The following is a 20158-nucleotide window of genomic DNA, read 5'->3' as shown; positions in this document are numbered from 1 at the left end:
GTGGGTTCCAAATGACAGGTAGGTGTGTATAGAGCTACTAAAAAAAAAAAAAAAACAATAGTTGGGGGGGACGTAATCCTTTCAGAACTTAAAAGATCCACGTTCGTTAGTTAGAGGTGCTAAATGTGTCGATGTGCCCGTCGGTACCATGTCCGCCGATCACGCCTTCGGCCGAGCTTCTGTGTCTCATAGTGGGTTGGCGGACAAGCCGCCGCCGAAGCCGTGCCTCACGGACGAGCACAGCTTCGGCCGGGCTGGCTCATACATACAGTCTGGGAGTCTGTTGTTAGAAGTGACCCGCATATCATCTCAATATGGTTCGGAACAATAGGGTAATATTGCCCCGGTAACTTCACTCGGTTGTGAGATGTTCTCTTCTTCGGAAAGAGCTTCCATGTCTGAAGGGGCGTGTCCCATAGTAGGGGCCATAGCGTGTTTTCAATGGCGAATGTCCGGGGTGACATCACGGGCAGTAGATGCAGCCAATATGGCAACCACTTGGATGTCAAATGACACGTCCACAACTTTTCACATGGATGACGCACTCTCCGCTCATATTTATTTTTTCGTATGGACATTGAAGTGAATAATGTTATATGTATTTTTCATTGCAATATCTTTTTTAGAACGCTTATAGGGATGACACTTGGTCTTTAAATATGTTTGAAGCAAAGTGCAGAAACAGCACATTTCAGATTTCAGCACTGAATTGTTGTAGTTTTTCATCAGGTCAGATTTTGGGGCGGTGCTAAAATGTGGGCACATTGATGCAACAAGGAGGGGAAAAAAACAACAAATATCTGGTCACAATAAGAAATACCTAAACACAACTGTACAAAAAAATTAAAAAACACAATAACATTAAGCTACCGGAAGAGGTTAATTTTGTGTTGTCTGTTTTACTGTTGTTGTTTTTTTTTATTTGTCTTTGTGTTTAGTTATTTGCTGTTTTTGTATTTGGCGTTGTATTTAGCTTTTTGCTGTTGTGTTGTAAACTTCAGGGCCACCTTAAGTGAGCCATCAGTCTACGCCTACTACCCACTAAACAATTCCTTCTTTACTTCACTTCCATGAAGTGTTAAGTGTTATTTGGGCTACAATGTCCAACGAGTTGGACGGCTTCACTGAAAAGTGGCCTGCTATTAGCAGCTAGTACGTAGTTATTAGCCATGGCTCGTGGACCAGCGGAATGGCATTGTGTCTGTACAATAGTCCACAGTCTTTATGTGACACACGCAGATCCACAAAACAAAAACCCTTAATAAAAGGTTAACTGTTTATTACCTTCCAGCCAAGTGAGCTAATAAGCTAAGGTGCTCACTCACCCGCGGCAAGCGTCCAATACATCAGCCCCTCGCTTGGTGTTGTTACGTTATTAAAGACAGTGGCACACATTATGCGGTACTGAGCTGACTTCAGACATCTTTGGCATTTATGAGGTTTCGCGATTGAATGCAAAAAGCAATAAACTGCATAAGGCTACAAAAATGGGTGGATGTGAAATTGCAGTCACTGTGATGTAGTTTTGTTCATTAATATTCAAGTACCATATTTTTCGCACTATAAAGTGCACCGCATTATAAGGCGCACCTTCCATGAAAGGCCTATTTTAAGACTTTTTTTTCATATATCAGGCGCACCGCATTATAAGGAGCATAGAATAGATGCTACAGTAGAGGCTGGGGTTACGTAATGCATCCATTAGATGGAGCTGCACTTAAGGCTCAATATCGTTCCATATATAAGGCGCACCGGATTATAAGGCGCACTGTCTGCTTTTGAGAAAATTAAAGGCTTTTTGCCGCGCCTTATAGTGCAGAAAATCCGGTATTCTTTGCCACTCTCAAGCCATTCTGTCCAAATAGATCCCATAGAATGTACATATGTTGTCTATATTGTTTATGAAGTTCCAAAAAGCCAAAGAAGAAGCGTAGCGTAACTAAATCCTTTGACAGTTACTATCAGAACTTGTGAAGTTTGCTGAGGTTTTGCATGAAGAAAGGCATCTTTTGTCTTCCGAATCCTTCAACCTCAGTGATGTTCAGCTTTAGCGATTCCACAGTACATGACCATGTAAACCAAACCACACTACCATGGTTTCGTTATATGCTTGGTGAAGTGCACTGAATCACTGAAGAGAAGTGACGCATGAAGATGTCTCATGCTGTGTCAACTCTTGATGTCAGGCAGCAGCAGTGTATCTTTATAAAGCCATATTATTATATAAACACGGAGCAATAAATCCTTCTTTACAGTATAAATCGAAGTTCCCATGCAGCAAATCATCATTGGGAAGATTGTTGTTCAAATACTCGAGCTGTGATTCACAACAGTGGTGAGTGTACTTCTCAACAGTTCTTTTTGTTGTTTAAATATACGTATGTCAACCATTCTAAAGTGAAGTGATGACATAGCAGTTGGGATTTGTTGTATAGGAACATAGCCCTGATTGTAGAACATGTTTCGCGGTGTGTATACCTGGTGTGATTGATGATATTAAAGTTTTACATTTAGGCTTCACGCATGCTTATCTTACAAAGCAAAGGGGATCCACCAAGTAAACAACGGCCTTTCCCCCGTGTACGCTTCTACAGTAGATGTGAAAATGTAAAAGAGATGGCAGAATGGCTGTAGGCGCTGTGTATTGTGTTCCGTGAGTGGTCTCAACATCCTCAGTCAAACGCACTGCCGCTTTGATCCCTCAGTGCTCCTGACCCACTGCTGTTCTGTCACACTGACATGTTTAACAAATACTGTCGGGCCCGAGCAGGATACATCAGGGTGTTACAGAGATGTTGCTGTCCCTTCCGCTCGCAAAGTGATGAACGATATGGTGCTGAAGCTTTTCTTATCATCATCTTTAAACTCACACTCTTGCGCATTTCATCTACAGAGACCTCACAACTCGTTACACAATTTGAAATACTAATTTAACTGTTTCCACCGTCTCTTCCTCTGAGGGCAACCGCCCGCCTTTGAGGTCTTCGCCTTCAATCACTCAGCACAAAAGCAACAAAACACGCCTCTGTAAATATTTCAGTGGCTTCGGCACCTTGCGCAAGGTCCTGCTGCTCGCTGTCTGCCGGCCCTCAGAGTGACTCATTGTGTGTCCAATGGCACGCTGGTTTGTGTTGGGCCGCCGGACATGGTTGCTCTGTTGTGCGGAGGCAGCGGTGCCTGCATGCATGTAGGAGCAGAGCCGAGGATTACAGTCCGTGTTTCTCCGTGTCAAACTGGCTACCAGGCATGCTCTGCTGCCTTGGAACAGCAGAAATTATTCACAACCCTTAGTTCTTCTGCTTGGTGGCAAAGTGCCTATTTATGACCATTATTGTGCTGAACCAGCCGCAAACTCCAAGGTTGTCCAAGTGATTCTACGTTTGATTCTTTCCCCATTTTATACATTTCCATTATTATACATGGACACTGAGTTGTTCCACTTTTTGATTGAAAAATGTAGTACGAACGATCCTCTTGAAAAAGGTAGAAGCTTTCTAAGCAAGATTTTTAAACAAATGTTGCTTCAGAGCGGGTGGAAAAGCAGTAAGGCTAAAAGTTTAGGGGGAGGGTTTAAATTATTTTACCCTGGTGTGATGGGAATAGAAAAGGAGTAGGGGTTATTTTAAAGGAAATACAGTATTAGAATCTCTCAGAGGTGAAAAAGAGATTAAGATCAGATTGAGGGATGACACCGAAACTTGCAATAGAGGGCGTTACTTATTATATGACTAGTTACTATGCCCCACAGGTACGATGTAACCTGGAGGTAGGTGAATGAGAAATTCTGGAAGGAGCCAGATGAGGTTGTTCAGAGCATCCCAGATATATATATATATATATAATATATATATATATATATATATAGAGAGAGAGAGAGAGAGAGAGAGAGAGAGAGAGAGAGAGAGAGAGAGAGAGAGAGAGAGAGAGAGAGGAGAGAGAGAGAGAGAGAGAGGAGAGAGAGAGAGAGAGAGGAGTGATTGGTGCAGATTGTAATGGACGTGGCATCCAAGATGGTGAAAGACTTTGCAAAAAGGAAGGAAATGGTTGTAGGGAATACTTTCTTCCAGAAAAGCCAGGAACATAAGATGACCTACAAGTGCAGCGGTAAAAGCATGCAGTTGGATTACATCTTGTGCAGATGATGTAATTTGAAGGAGGTTACTGACTGTAAGGTAGTGGCAGGGGAGAGTGTGGGTAGACAGCAAAGGATGGCGGTCTGTAAAATGACTCTGGTGGTGGGCAGGAAGATTAAGAAGACAAAGGCAGAGCAGAGAACCATGTGGTGGAAACTAAGAAAGGAAGAGTGTTGTATGGCTTTTCAAGAAGAGGTGAAACATGCCCTCAATGGAAAGGAGGAGTTTCTAGAAGACTAGAGCATTACAGCCAAGGTGGTCAGAGAAACATGCAGGAGAGTATTTTGTGTATCTTCTGGTAGGAAAGGGGAGAAGGAGACTTGGTGGTGAAACTTTAGAGTACAGGAAATCGTACAAGGAAAGAGGTTAGTTGAGAAGAAGTGGTACACTAAAAGGACTGAAGACAGGAGAAGGGAATACATGGAGAGGCCTAAAAGAGGCACATTATTTCCTTTGAGGGTGTTCACGAAGATGAGGTAGTACACAGAATGTAAGAAGGAGCAACATTGTGTCTTTGGAAATCTGGAAAAAAAAGAACTATGAGAGCCTACCAGGACAGGAAGTGTGTGACTGCCTTCGGAAGTCTGGAGTGGCGAGTAAAGTATGTTAGAATAATACGGGACATGTATGAGGGAGCAGAACAGTGGTGACATGGGAATTTAAGGTGGAGGTGGGACTGCAGCAGGGCTCAGCCTTGAGCCCCTTCCTGTTTGTAAAGCACACTGTGTTTACTACAAAGATGTGACATACTAGTAGCTTACTGGTGAGCTGAATGCATGGACTTGTAATATAAATTTCTTCCGCAAACTTTATTATGTACATTTGGATTCGGAACAAACGCATTATCATTGATTTAGTGTATCAACAGTTTTGTGGTCACGGAATCTTGTTAATGTGCACATCCCAAGATTATCACTATGCTATAATAAATGGGAAACCTGTTTTAGGATGGATTTGCCCTTGATAACGGCCATGTTGCTCGCCACTCCCCTGAGCGAGTCTTCAGGGAGCGCTTTCCAATAAGAGTAATGTCCCCCTTGTGCACGGCCACACTCGCACAATTTACGGGCAGATTACAGATTCTAATAAAATTTTTGCTACCCTAATTAAAGAATCTGCTCCCTATTTTATGGTAGTTCGGTTCCCCTCCACCGCTGGTGTCCAATTTAATTATTCTGATGCAGATAATTAGCATGAGCTGGCCATTGTTCATCTCATTTGCATATTATATTGGATAATTGAATGAGAGTGGCTGATGATTAAATTAGGGTGAATGACACTTGATTCAGCTTGCCGCTGAGAAAAGTTAACAGAAGGAGCAGAGCGGCGATATGACATGTGCCTTTTGAATATTTATACATTGCCCTGCGCTTTAACGCCCCTCTCGCCCTTTGGCACTCCGCTAATTTAAAAAAATGAACAGCGGCGCTGTGGCCGAACTCGTTACAGGACGATGCCGCGCGCTGCTTCTCCGCCCCTGGCCTCGCAGAAAGCGGCACGGGGCTAAAATCGATGGTTGTTTTTGATCTTTTAAACGCCCCATCGACACGGCAACGCGTCTACACGTGGATGAGACAAATGAGGCTAGTCTGGCAAAATTGGTTTTCAGGCACTTGCAATGTAAACATAGACTCCTGCTGCCTCCCTGACCGCCGCATCATGGACAAGCTCAAGCGTGCCGAATGGAGGCTGTCGTGGATCGCACATTTGACAGAAGGATGAAGTAAGATCCACGCGTCAAACATTTCCTCAACTTTAAAAAAAACAAAACACATTTTATTTAATGCTTTATCCCGACTAATTCATCTTGCCCCTCATTCGTCGACCTCCCCGCATGGAGTATTTCCATGTGGGGTTCAGGCAGGATAAATGTTTGGAGGGAATATTCGGAACAGCTTTAGCCTTTCACATGCTAATGTAAGCACTGGCGGCACAAGAAAGGGGGCCTGACCCGGGGGCCACGCGGTGACACAGGCTGCTGATTCAGCGCTCGCAGACCTGGCTTTGTTTATGTGTGTGCACAAGAAATAATGCACGTCATAAAACAGAGATCTTTGAAGGGGGGAAACCACTAGTGCGGATGATAAATGCCCCTGCAAGATTGTCAACATATAAATAACTATTCCCTCCAGTGAAAAAAAAAAACAAGTTGCGAGAACTACTAAGAATTCCATATTTTTTAGGTTAACCCTGAATCATCCGCTAGGACATTTGCTGTGCAAATTTGTGCAAAACCTTTGACACTGTTTTGAGGAGCCATAAGAAAACAAAACACTCAAAGAGAGTGCAGACCTCCACAAATGCTTCAAAATTTCTCACCTGTAAAATAAATGATGGAACAGCTGCAATGAGGCACTGGTGTTTTGCGTTCTTGGATCCAAAAAGATTTCTGGACCTGAATCAACTTGTTTTTAGCTTTTAAAATTACAGACACACAGGCAATTTTTGCAAGCTGATCTGCTGCAATTTCACACTCTTCAAATCTGATTTTCTTCATTACATTTAAATTGATTCCGAATACACTATTAATAAAGTGTCAGGGTTCTGGTACAAAAGAACCTCAGTGTTCTTGTGGCTTGTACGATGATTTTGTTTTGGTCTCCATTTTTCCCCTGTTGTACATTCGCTCGATTTTCATACAGTTGAAAAAGGTCCATGCCGAACTCATTGGGCTTCCCCCGCGACCCACCTGCTCATTTTCCTAGAGTCAAGTGCACAACTTCATTCGGGGTTTTCTTCGTGAAGGAGTTCCAGCCTGCATGTTCATCAGGAGCAAGGTTTTTTTTTTCTTTGCTGATTTAAGTGTGATTCTTCAATAAACCACCGTGGGGGCAAATAAATGTAATATAACAGAGAGAACTCGTTGCAATGTACAAAAATGCCAAAATGCCCTTCCCTTAAACCATAAAGTGTCTTCAATAAAGGTAAAAGGGATTTTGAATGATCATTTGTTTTATTAGTCATTCATCTCTCTATGCAAAGATGTGAATATTCTCTGAAAAATGCAATTTTATTAATGTTTGTGGGTGTCTGGAACAGATTACAGTAATTGGATTTGCATTATTTCCTTTGGGAAATATAGTCTTAGTTTTCTTATAGTTCGGTCCATGCCGGGTTTAGGTTAGGCCTTATTGAGTTCGGGTTTGTGTAGGATGTTGGGACGGGAATTGGGATTTGGCCTCTTTCTAGTACTATACAGCAAGTATAGTGTACATCCAACAATCCGCTTTCTTTACCGCTTATCCTCACAAGGGTTGCGGCAGTGCTGGAGCCTATCCCAGCTGTCAATGGGCAGGAGGTAGGGTACACCCTGAACTGGTTGCCAGCCAATCGCAGGGCACATAGAGACAAACAGCTGCACTCACAATCACACCTTGGCACAATTTAGTGTCCAATTAGTGTTGTATATTTTTGGGATGTAGGAGGAAACCGGAGTTCCCGGAGAAAACCCACGCTGGCACGGGGAGAACATGTAAACTCTACACAGGCGGGTCCGAGATTGAACCCAGGACTTCAGAACTGTGAGGCCTACCCTTTTACCAGCTGAGCCACCATGGCGCCGTAGAGTATGCACTCACTGTTTATTTTTCTCATTTGCAGTTTTATAAGTCATAGTATATTTCAAATCAAACATAAAGTTTGTAGATAACTTGTAGTTCTGTAACAAAAAAAGACGACCCAGTTATTCCGTTTTGTTGTCATAATTAATTGAGAACTCAAGGGGGGTAGAAACGACAGCAGTGTCACAACATCTCAGTTCTCAAACACCCCCCCTCCCCCTTCACCGCCTACCCGTTCCTCGAGTTTTTTCCTTGACTGGTGGGAGGGGCTAACGTGTAAACAGAAGCTCCTGCAAATAAGGAATTGAGTGTGCAATGTTCAAATGAGACGACAACTACAGACAAGGTCGTCATGCTTCATGGACTCACTTCAAGGATTGTCCGTTTTCAAACACACGTTGCAACACCTGAAACTTGTGTTTGTCTCCGTCATCCGTACGCCTTGTAAAAACTCCTCTGTTCTCTGTTATAGTACACAAAGTGCCGTCTCATTGTCTGCCCGGAGTCGTTTTAAGGCAGGGGGTTAGGCTCAGGGAAGGAATTTACACAGTCCCGGGGATCTGTCAGTAGGTGGTATAGGAAACTGTAAAGATAAGTCGGCTTAAGTCAGTCCAGCCGAGATCCTTCGGTATGTTAGATCTCTGAGCAGATAGAGCTGTGCCCTCGCTTCTTATCTGAGACCTGAGCTTGCCCACTTCCACAGGAAGACTGCGCAGACATCTGCAGATCTGCTTGCCTTTTACTTCTGGGGACATCTCTCAATGGCCGGTGTTTGCTGAGGTGTCCGTTTTCCTGGCGCACCTCGGGTCTCTGAGTAAACCGTGTCAGGCCGGTCTAGACGGCCGAGTCACCGGCTGGCCTTTAGCTCAATGGCTTGTCACTTCCTATAACCGGGTACCCTACAAAATGCTTGATAAGGAAGGAAAAGGTTCTCCTTCACTCAACAACTCAATTATTCAAGCACCACATCGCAAATGGGTTTCCTTTCTAAAACCCAAACTTACGATACAGCCTGTATTGCAGTACATCCACATCTTATGCACACAAACCCATCATAAAAAACACAGAAGACACGTTATTGCAAATATAATGAATAAAAAGCCATTTTCCATGAATTTGCCTCCTACTTGAAGTTCGATAAAAGAGTATTTTTCTGACATTTCGGGCCTGGAAGTTTGGAGACCCGGCAGGGGGGACTGGGGCATTGTAACGTTTCAAGCTAATCACCGTTAGGAAGGAAATGTTTGTTGTTAGATTCATAGAACACGAGAAAAGGGTCAAAATAATTTAAAAAGGAAGAAAAGTCGAATTTCCTATTATGTCAGTTGCCTCACCCAAACTACACAAAACTTATAAACATAGACCCTCTCATATGATGAACCAAAATATTATGAACAGCTGTCAATATGATGCAAAGCTCTGTAAACTACAAACAAAAGTTCAGACCCATTCAACAAAATTCTAAACTACATTGTAAATTTATTACATCATCATAAAATAATCACCCAACGAATATGTTGGTGCTGTATCATATTAAAAAAATAAATAAAAGATTTAATATGACCCAACATTTTACGCCAGCAACTACATTCAGAATCCGAATAAATTCCAGACAAGCAACCAGTTCTATAAATTGAATGTGTCTTTTTTTTTTTATGTAGGTTGGCCGTGATGTTGCACTTGAACTTATGATTTTGCTTTACTTTGATATAGATATGAAGAAATAGAAATAAGACCACAAGTGACTTTCCCGGTGCCCTGCACCCTCCCACCCCCAATAGAATTTATGGCGATGGTTAAATTAAATCATTTATTATTTCATTTATTTTTTCAGCGAGCCCTGCAGAGGAGTTGCTGCACTCGCAACCTTTGCGTTTCCTTCTGGCGTCCTCCCGCTGCGAGCGCTTGACGAGAGGCAATTTGTTTGGATGTTTAATGCCGCGGCGCTGCTGGTGGAGGATTATACGAGATGGCCCAGTGATTTGTGGCGGCCGGTAGTGGGTCAGCCTCAGTGTGGGTGCGTGTGTGTGCGTGTGAGCCTACGTGTGTGATCAGTTCCAGGTCTTCGCCCTTATACAGACGTCAGTTGTCTTCTCACAAGTGTGCTTTATCTCCTGAGGGGGGGGGGGGGGAATCTTACATGTTTTGTCCAAGCATCACATCCGCTGGCTTCTGAAAGATTAATAATCTATATTTTATTGTTTTTGAGCATTGAACTGCTGTCGAGGTTCCCCCCCCCCCCCCCCCCGCCCTCTTGGTAGTCTAGAGAATCATTGACTTTTTCTGCAAAGCTTCACACGCTGAAAAAGCCCGCCCAGATGGTACTGTGAGCTTCCCCAGACTTACAAAGACATATTGAGAAACTTGACGTGTGAAAAAGTGTCTTGACAGTGTTGGACGCCATTTTCATACTGGGTACAAAGAAGGCATTCTCAGTACCTGAATGCTTTGCGTTTGCTTTTTTGTTTGTTTTTGTGTCCTTTTCAGCTGTGAGATCAAGCAGACTGGAGAATCTGCGTCCCCTGCATGCCGGAACAGTTTTACCGCTTCCTCTGTGATTTCTTCGTATTTTGATTGAAGTTTCATCGAGGATCAGAGTCGATCAATCCAATGGAACAGAATTGTGAGCAGAAATAAAGTTAACTGTAAACAGATTGAGAAGTAAATCATTCCATAGCTACAACAAAGAAATGTTAAATATGGATGTTGTATGAAACTTTAGCGCTGCAACCTGTGAAGGAAGAACAGGACAGGACAAAGACAGTAGACGCAAGACAATTTGCTTATTTTATGTTTATACGCAAAGTTATTTAAAATTATGACTCCAGTACTGCTTAAGGCAGTAACTGTTTCTGGTATATATGATATGTGCAGCCCCACAGCCCAACATTTGTTGGGGGAGAGCGCTGGAATGTTAGCGGCGCGCAAAAGGTTACCATTTAAACACCAATCACCACTGTTAGCGTAGGTTAGTGATAGACTCCGGCACGTTGCAATTTAGCTGCTAATTCAGGTTGTGTCGCCACTGTAGAAACGGACCTCTGACTCTCTGGATGAGTGGCATCTCTAAAGCCAAACAGCCCTAAGTAAGTCCTTATATTGTATTTAAAGCTTGTGTGTATAACATTTGCAGTGAGTATTCATCCCATCACATACTGTATATTCCTTGTTCTTTCTTATGTTCCTGTATGCTACAGACGCCTCCCCAAATGTTCCTTAAACTTTACGATGAACAGCTAGACAGGACTCCTGCCATTTTTTTTTTTTACTCTGCTTGATAATACTTTTACTGGATAAATGGTAGGCGGCACGGTGGCTCAGCTGGGTTAGATCCCGGACCGCCTGTGCGGAGTTTTCATGTTCTCCCCGTGCCTGCATGGGTTTTCTCCCTGCGCTCCTGTTTCCTCCCACATCCCCAAAACGTGCAACATAAATTGGACATTAAATTGCCCTGAGGTGTGATTGTGCGGCTGTTTGTCTCTATGTGCCCTGCGATTGGCTGGCAACCAGTTCAGGGTGTACCCTGCCTCCTGCCTGTTGACAGCTGGGATAGGCTCCAGCACTCCCCGCGACCCTTGTGAGGATAAATGGCTAAGAGGATGGATGGATGGATGGATGGATGGTTAAAAGGTTAAATGGTGAGCATACTTTACTTGAAGCACTGTGTTGTGTTTATTTTAATTCTTTGCACTTTTACTGTGGAGGCACGTTAGCCAACTGGTTAGCACATGTGCCACACAGTTCTAAGGACCTGGGTTCAAATCCAGCCTCACCTGTGTGGATTTGGCATATTTTCCCCGTGCCTGTGTGGTTTTTCCCTCTGGGTACTCCCACATCCCCAAAACGTCTGTGGTAGGTTAATCGAAAACTCTAAAATGCTCATAAATGTGAATAGTTGTTTGTTCCTATGTGCCCTGTGATTGGCTATTGACCAGTTCAGGGTGTACCCCGCCTCCTGCCCAATTATAGCTGGGATAGGCTTCAGCACGCCTGCGACCCTTGTGAGGATAAGCGGCTCGGAAAATGGATGGATGGATACTCATTGGTGCCTGATGCATGAGAAAAGAATCTTCCTTTCCCAAACTCTTTTGTTTACTCCTCTCCCAGCATCCATTTTCAGTCCATCTTCTTTGGAAGATCAACCTCGGTGTACTTTTATCTGGCAAAAGATGTGCGCTTACGTCTCAAAAGTGCTGGCAACAACATCAAGCGACGGCCCTTCACTCTCCTCTTTGAACGCGCTTCACCCTCAGATGATAAAAAACGGTGAATTATTGGTTTGTTTATCGTGCTCTTAGAGCCTAAAGTGCATTATTAAACAGAGAGCACATTAAACGGAGAGTATTGTTAAAAGTGTTTTAAAAATCTTGTAAATCTCCGTAATTTATGTCGGCGCGGTCACGAAGGCTCACCCGCGGCCTTCTGCTTTTCATTTGGGTGCAGGGGTTCGTACCTGCGCTGCTGCAGGCTGACCGATGTGACCTCCTCCTGTGGGGCGGCGTCCTCCTGACACCGACGCAAGACAGCCGAGGCGACTAAATACGCTCCTTCATCTTCCTCGTTGATCCACGGATGTCAAAATGTGCCCAAATTAGTCATTAGTATCGGAGTTATGCTGATTTTAATGTCAAATAATATCATGCTGGCTACCACTATCTTCACAAGATGATGAGACCTTAAATCGGAGACTTATATATGCAGAGATTTTCTTACCCTGGACCATAGAATTGACTAAAAATCTCTATGTATGTGTTCAAAGTAGAGCTTGAGTGATTCAGTACCATGCTTGTAATGCAAAAACAATCTCAAATCTCCTTCCCCCATTAAAATGAGTGGAAATGCCATTAATCTGTTCTGGTCTAGGAAAAAAAAAGTTGTGTGATATGCTTTTGGATGCAAAGAATGAAGAACAATTTTGCTTCATTCTTCATTGGCGTGCACGAATGAGTTACTTTGGGGTAGTGTAATACAGGCATATGGATATGCAGTACATAAAGCAGACAGTAACCCTTTCTTAGTATGCTGCAGTAATTTTGCCATTCTTTGAAGAGGATAAAGAATTTATGCTTTTAAGTATTGTTATATTTTCTTTATATTGTCTTTGGGCTTCTTCCACCTATTTAATGTAGCAAAAGGAGACTACGTCATAGGAAACACAGCAAACATGATGTATTTTTGTTATAATTCATATTTTTCATGGTTTATGTTTGTATTTGTTATAATTTTCATTTTTTGCAATATTTTGTGACTTTTTTATTTTATCGGAATGAAAGACGTGCAGCAACTTTTTGGAATGACCAAATTTATTTTTTTTATATATAAATTACATTGTATTGATTGTAGGAGGCTCAAATTGAAAGCATTGGCCTCACAGTTCTGAGGTCCCAGGTTCAATCCCGAACCCGCCCATGTGGAGTTTGCATGTTCTTCCCGTGCCTGCGTGGGTTTCCTCCGGGCACTCCGGTTTCCTCCCACATCCCAAAACATGCAACATTAATTGAACACTCTAAATTGGCCCTCGGTATGACTGTGAGTGCGCCTGTTGTCTGTCTCCATCTACCCTGCGATTGGCTGGCAACCAGTTCAGGGTGTAATCCGCCTCCTGCCCATTGACAGCTGGGATAGGCTCCAGCACTCCCCGCGACCCTCATGAGGATAAGCGGCTAACAAACTAGATGGATGTATTGATTGTCCTGACAAAGTGCTTCATTAATATGCTCCCCAGGCTACTGTGACTACACTATGTTGTACTTTAACTGAAAATGGCTGGGCGTATAATTTTCAAGTACAGTATCCATTACAAAATAAGAGCGTCGAGTCATAGTTATTTTCTCTTAAAAGCATTGTAGTATTTTTGTACAGAATTGTCCTGAAATTGTAAGTCTTGCACACAGCACAAACATGGAGAGCATACTATGAAAATCTTATATTTTACTATTCATAATATTTCATTCCTAATGTAAAGCTTCAAGGAGAACCTGAGAGTAAATTTTCCACAAATTACATTGTATTGTCTTTTTTATGAAATTATCCTAAAATGGCCACGCAGATGACGTTTATGTATATTATTTACGCAATATTAACCAAATGGAAAGTTTTAGTTAACTACAAAAATATGCCAATTACAAATTACAGTGTGCTGCATGGTGTACCATATCCAACAAAATTTGAATGAGGAAAGTTTTGCGTCAAATAAAAATTAATCACTTTTATGTCACTTAAATATGACAATATGGCACACATCTTAGTCCAATAATGGTATTGGAGATGGTGTGAGGTGAAATTGTATAACAAGTGAGGAAAAAGTGAAATAGGTGTGCAGGGAGTGGGGGGGGGGGGGGGCGGTGTAGGGGTTAGGGCCCCACCTGGTGAGATCTCTCGGTCGCGAGTGGGCGCTGCCACTTTAAGAAATGAAGCAATATCATTAATGGAGGCCTCGCGGGGCTGACATCCTGCTCCAATTCAGCGGAGCCCGTCCATCACGTCATTACGGCGGGCCCGGCAGTATTAAAATCCAATCACTCCTCGGGCTAGTTTGATTAAAGAGGGACGCGCACAAAGAGGCCCGCTGACCCATTGTTGCCTCTGCCAGCGAGTCCCAGGATGCTGATGGCATGCCGGGCCTGCTCCCTGCTCGCCGCGAAGTCACCTTAAACCAATCCTAATCGACGGTTGGCGCTTCGATACGGGAGTCACAATGCGATAAACAAGGAAATACGCACATTTTTTGTTGTGTGCTAATTGTTCACACATCCATGGCAACTATTGGTGAATACTCCGCACGTTTTACAATATGAAGTTACTTCATGGGTACATCAAATGCATTCACTGCACGCATGTTGCATGTTATAATTTAACTTGTCGTATTTGGTAAGAATAAAACATTTAAATGGAGAAGACAAAATGGTCAGCATGATTCAAACAGGGCAAAGTAAATGACGCGGGCTCTTGCAATTTTCACCGCTGTTGACGTGTGACCCTTTTCTAGCTTGGGGGCACTGCCGGGTTTCATAGCATGCTGCAGAGTGGACAACTTATTCCCTCGCGAACATCGCCGTTGCTCTGACCTCAGACGGCTGGACGTCGAGAGCTATTTGACTGTTGGGCCACTCGCTTCCTGTCAAATGGGAAATGAAAAGCAAGGTTCTATAAACGAACCCCCCCCGACTGATGATTTCACCAAAGTTTTGGAAGACGCTTTGCAAGTTAGTGCCACCAAATGTACAACACAATCTGAATATAGTAAAAAAGTCAATTTATTTCAGTAATTATACATGTGATTCTGTCATCAGGCAGCATGGTGGCGCAGCTGGTAAACCGTTGGCCTCACAGTTCAGAGGTCCCGGGTTCAATCCCAGAACCGCCTGTGTGGAGTTGTTGTTCTGTTGTCATGTTCTCCCCGTGGCTGCGTGGGTTTTCTTCAGGCACTCCGGTTTCCTCCCACATCCCAAAAACATGCGACATGAATTGGACACTCTGAATTGCCCCCAGGTGTGATTGGCAGTGCAGCTGTTTGTCTCAATGTGCCCTGCGATTGGCTGGCAACCAGTTCAGGGTGTACTCCACCGCCTGCCCGTTGACAGCTGGGATCAGCTCCAGCACTCCCTGCGACCCTCGTGAGGTTAAGCAGTGAAGAAAATGGATGGATTCTGTCATCATTAAAAAAAAATACTTCAGAGGTTACGTTAATGCCCAAATTTCTGCCTTAAATCCTTTTCATTGTTTCTTGATCAATTGATGTTTAATATTTTAGTTTCTTTGATGGTGAGTTTCACGTTGTGTCTTACTGTGAGCTATAATCGTCAAAATTATCCATCCATCCATCCGTCTTCTGAGCCCCTTATCACGAGGGTAATAGGATTGCTGGAGCCAATCCCAGTTGTCATCAGGCAGGAGGCAAGGTCCACCCTGAACTGTTTGCCAAACAATCACAGGACACATGGAGAAGGACAATAATAATCATTCATATTTCCTCTATTATTAATTTTTTGGATACATACATTTTTCACAATCACACCTATGGGCAATTTAGAGTGTCCAGTTAATGTTGCATGTTTTTGGGATGTGGGAACAAAGCGAAGTACCCTGACAAAACCGACCCAGGCACGTGGAGAACGTGCAAACACTCCACACAGCCAGGGCAGGGATTTGTACACCAGTCTTCAAAACCCTGAGGCCAAAGTTCTTACACCACCGTTCAACTATGATGACCGACAATCCCAGGAAGATAGCACGTGAGAATGCTGCCAAGACCGCTAGGCAAGTTATGATATGTTTGTTTTCTGAGAAGCTATTTATTCGTGAAATATACTCTGTTGCTTGTTTCTTGTAAGGATTTCACGTTATCCTTCCATCCATCTTCTCTGCTACTGGCAATAATATGTAAGTACCTAAAAAAAAAAAAAGTCTTTTTAATTTTTTCAATTCTGACTTTATTCCCAAAAGACTTTTTGTCTCTTTAATATTACATGTGTTTGCTTGGTGATTTTATGACTTATTTTCTTCCACATTTGGCCATTCTGTCGTTGTGGCCCCAATATTTCTTGCACCACAGTCCCACATGTGAAAGGAGCTCGGGCGAATAAGAGGGCGTCATCCACGAAGACGCCGTAATTCATTGTCCTCGGAGCAGCAAAGACGAGTTGCGCCGTTGTCTTCTGACGGCCGCCGTAAATCTCCGCCAGCCGTTCGCATCCGCTTGCGAGCGTATCATTAAAGTTGGTGAACTTGTGAGTCAGAGGCTTAATTGAACTTTGGCACTAAATCTAAAAAGCAAAGACTTCCTCGAGACATTCTTGAACTCCTGACCTACCGAAGCCAACGCCGCGGAGTCTAAGGTCTTGGCTCCCCATCCTGGGTTCTACTGACGCATGTTTGTCTTCCCATCTCGCCTCACGATGGGCGGGGTACAGGTGGAGCCCGGCTGTGTTTTACAGTGCGCCATTGTGCCACGCTCGCTCCTCCTGATGGCTGTTGCCGTGTTGTTTTTTGCTGCAGATTTATGTGTGGGTGTGGCGCCGTGATTTACTGGTACACTGTCTCACCGTGTGTGTGTGTGTGTGTGTGTGTGTGTGTGTGTTTGCGCGTGTGTGTGATGCCCCAGGCTGCCGCTCCTGTTGTCATTTCCTCCTGCAGGTTCACTTAAAGTACACATATGGTGATGAGGTCATGTTGAGGGCCGATACTGCATCCAATACAAGGCCAGTATATATATATATATATATATATATATATATATATATATATATATTTTATTTTTAAAAGGGCCTTTACAGAGATAGTAACGACATGGCAGCATGTCGTTAAAATACTAAATCAGTCACCATTGCTTTAGGGGAGGGAAACGAAATATTCTGCCGGCTGGAACTGTGAAATTTGATTTCAGCAAAATCCCCGATGACAGATTCCATTTTAAGCCTTATAATTCACTACAAACTCTTGTTGAACTTAATGAAGGAGAATAGCAGGAGGTTGTGTATAAAATATTTTCGTCGTTTATAAATATTATTTTCTTCCCGTCAGCTGTGCATTTTTATGGATTGTTTTGTTTACGCGTCGCGTATTAATGTTTCAAATCTTTTCGAGAGGGAAGCCAAACTAAACTGTGCTCATTTTCCAAAACTACGATGCGTTCGGGTTTAACCAATTTATTAACCAATCACATTCAAACTGAGTGGACGTCACCACACCCAAATAAAGTTCAGCTGTTCTGGTAATATTTCCTGACATTTTTCTTTCTAACGGAAGCTTGGAGGTTTTGTCCGACCGCAGTGTTTCCAGCTGTTTGGAATTCCTGGATTTGTGTCACATGACAACGCTCCATCCAGGTCACGATGCTGTCGGTATTCTGGCGAGAAGAACTTCACCGTGCTGGAGCCACCACAACCGGTCCCGTGGGATTATTTTACCGTCTCCCAAGATCGGGTCATCAAGGCGACGTGCTTTCGATGGGCGTGATGGAGTTGCGGAGGATCTTGGAAGACTCCGTCCAAGAGCTTAGAAAGTGTGTTCAAGTCCAGGGGGATTAGAGTACCGTAATTTCCGGCCTACAAGCCACGACTTTTTTTCACACGCTTTTAACCCTGCGGTTTATGCGGTGATGTGGCTAATTTGTGCGTTTTTTCATAACGGCCGCAAGGGGGCACTCCAGCGGAAACGGTAAGAGTGAGACCGGAATATATGTGCCGAGGGAGTGACTTTTACCGGCCATGTTAGTGCTGCGCTAGTGTTAGCGCCATGCTAGCGTTAAACTTTTTCTGTGTACCATCTTATGTATTCGTATGTATGTACCAAATGGTATTTCCTTTACAAATGTACTGGGTGAGGCTTATAACCAGGTGCACTCTGGAGGCCGGAATTACAGTACTTCCAAGGGGGCAATACTTCATATTTGAAGTGTCTTTTACAACACCAGTACTGAAACTTCTCCGATGTTGATTGTTGTCGTTGTAGTCTTGAATTTAAGTGCGCCATGCTATGTTTCTGATATAAAGTGTACGTTTCTAAACAATGCTTCTTTGATTGATACTTGTTAAAGTATCCATTAAAGTGGCCAGCAAGTGGGTTTTTTCTCTTTTTTAATGAATGTCTTTTTAATGCAGCTTGTGTAAATTCTTCCCTTGTTGTCGTCCAGGATGCTTTTAAGCGACTGGGCTAAATTGTCGATCTTCACTTGTTGTGTCAGTTTACCATAAAAGCGGCGTTGAAGATCGATTGTGGAGCAGCTCCGATTGTGGCTGCAGCCGTGATTAAATCCTTGTCACAGCGCTGGCCATTACCCTTCCACCATGAACGGATCCTTAAAATTGGCATTAAAACGCCTGACAAGCAGACGATGCTGCGCACTTCAAGCCACAGTCCCAAAGCTAATTTGGACAAGAAGGTGTTGTTTCGGGACTTTTAAGGCTTTGTTACAGTTTTGGCCAGAGCACATATTTCTACCTCAATTTATCAAATTATGTAATATCCTGTTTACATGGAAATCATTTTTCCTCATTTAAATAAATTGAAACGGCATTAATCGATTGTAGAGCCCCCAAAAACTGAAATTAAATTTTTGTCATGTGCTCACTTCTCGATTTCACCTTACAGAAAGAGAAAATGATAACAATTCAACTGAATGTAAAGAATTTAAAAGTTTGTTCATCACGATCATTCAATGGGCATTGTCCTTCTCTTTACGTGTATGCCCTGGCCACCAGGGGGGAGTATAGTACACACAGATCTCCCATTCACGTAGATTTGATAATGGAACATGGAAGCTGCAATGTTATTAGTGGCATTTCACAGAGGATAAAGAATACATGCCCGGGAGTATTGTATACTTTGTCTGGATGTGCTGTGAATGCTTGCATCCAAATATACCATAAATTGATTCAAGATTCATAACTAGCCTACCGCGATATCAATGTGAGTTTTGTTAGCCCATCTATGGTCATTTGCATTGTGGAGCGAGTTATTTGTGATTTGACGAAAGACACAACGTGTGATTCTCTTTTGTTTTATGTTGAGTTCAACTTCAAGAGGGAGTTGCGATCAACAGCTCAACGCTAGGCCTGGCCTCTTTTTGAACAACATTTCACTAGCTGCCAAACTGCCGCTTGACATGAACTTGGCTGCCACCAACCACCATTGAAGCTCTATTTTCTTTCCTCACAACTCAAGACAATAAATCAGCTGAGCGAGAGCTTGTGTCTTAAAAAACTCCAGTCGGTTGAGTCACGTGTAATACAAGGTACCATTGTATTGTGTAATATGTGCTGTCTGTGCACCTTTTGATGTAATGATGTCCAACACCTCTCTATGATTCTGAATTCAAATAAAACATTTTATGTAATTACTTTTCAAAAGTCTGCCATTGTGTATGACTTCCGCAAATCTCTCGTGAGCAAGTTTGGGCACATTGTGCATTTTCTCTGGCTTTTGGGTGACGCTTATTTCTGGGGGGGTGGGGGGGTGGATGAGGAGGACTGACACGAATCTGTGATATCACCTGAGATGTTGGCGGGGACCTCAGTTCAGCCAGACTCACTTTTGTCCAAGGTCCCCATACACATAGTTTATGTACAATGTAGTATTGTCTTTTGTTCTTTTTACACTTGTGTGATGTGTTAAGATGTATGACAAACATCTGAATTGTCTTTCTATGTTGTAATACTATACACACACACACAACCACAATCCATTCAAGAAAGGGGTACAAGAAGCTATTTGTTCGAAAACCGAATCAATAGTTCCCATTACAATGAATGGAAAAAGAAATCATGCGTTCCAAATCTAAATAATTGGGCTTTTTAAAGCATTTTTTGTTTGTTTTTCCTGATAATAAACTGCATAGTAGAATACATGTATAGTTTAAATACAATAATAAAATAAAATAATTTGAGAAATATACTTTTTTTTGCTTAATAATTTGAGAAATATACTTTTTTTGCTTAAAATATATGCTTTAGTAGTGGAATAGAC

The 20158-nt window shown here is 42.9% G+C and overlaps 1 long non-coding RNA gene across 1 annotated transcript in view; it reads left to right on the top strand.

The window, feature by feature from the left end:
• LOC133497825 (uncharacterized) overlaps positions 1 to 13573 on the top strand; it is a 28970-nt gene extending 15397 nt beyond the window's left edge. The window contains exons 3-6 of the long non-coding RNA XR_009794114.1: positions 10181 to 10316; positions 10725 to 10779; positions 11801 to 11959; positions 12137 to 13573. This is a non-coding gene — a long non-coding RNA (uncharacterized LOC133497825). The remainder of the gene's footprint in view (positions 1 to 10180; positions 10317 to 10724; positions 10780 to 11800; positions 11960 to 12136) is intronic.
• The last annotated feature ends 6585 nt before the right edge of the window (positions 13574 to 20158 follow it).

The sequence above is a fragment of the Syngnathoides biaculeatus genome, chromosome 3 (assembly GCF_019802595.1).
Source record: "Syngnathoides biaculeatus isolate LvHL_M chromosome 3, ASM1980259v1, whole genome shotgun sequence".
Classification (NCBI taxonomy): Eukaryota; Metazoa; Chordata; class Actinopteri; order Syngnathiformes; family Syngnathidae; genus Syngnathoides; species Syngnathoides biaculeatus.
The sequence above is the reverse complement of the archived record's forward strand: the minus strand, read 5'-3'. Positions and strand labels throughout refer to the sequence as shown.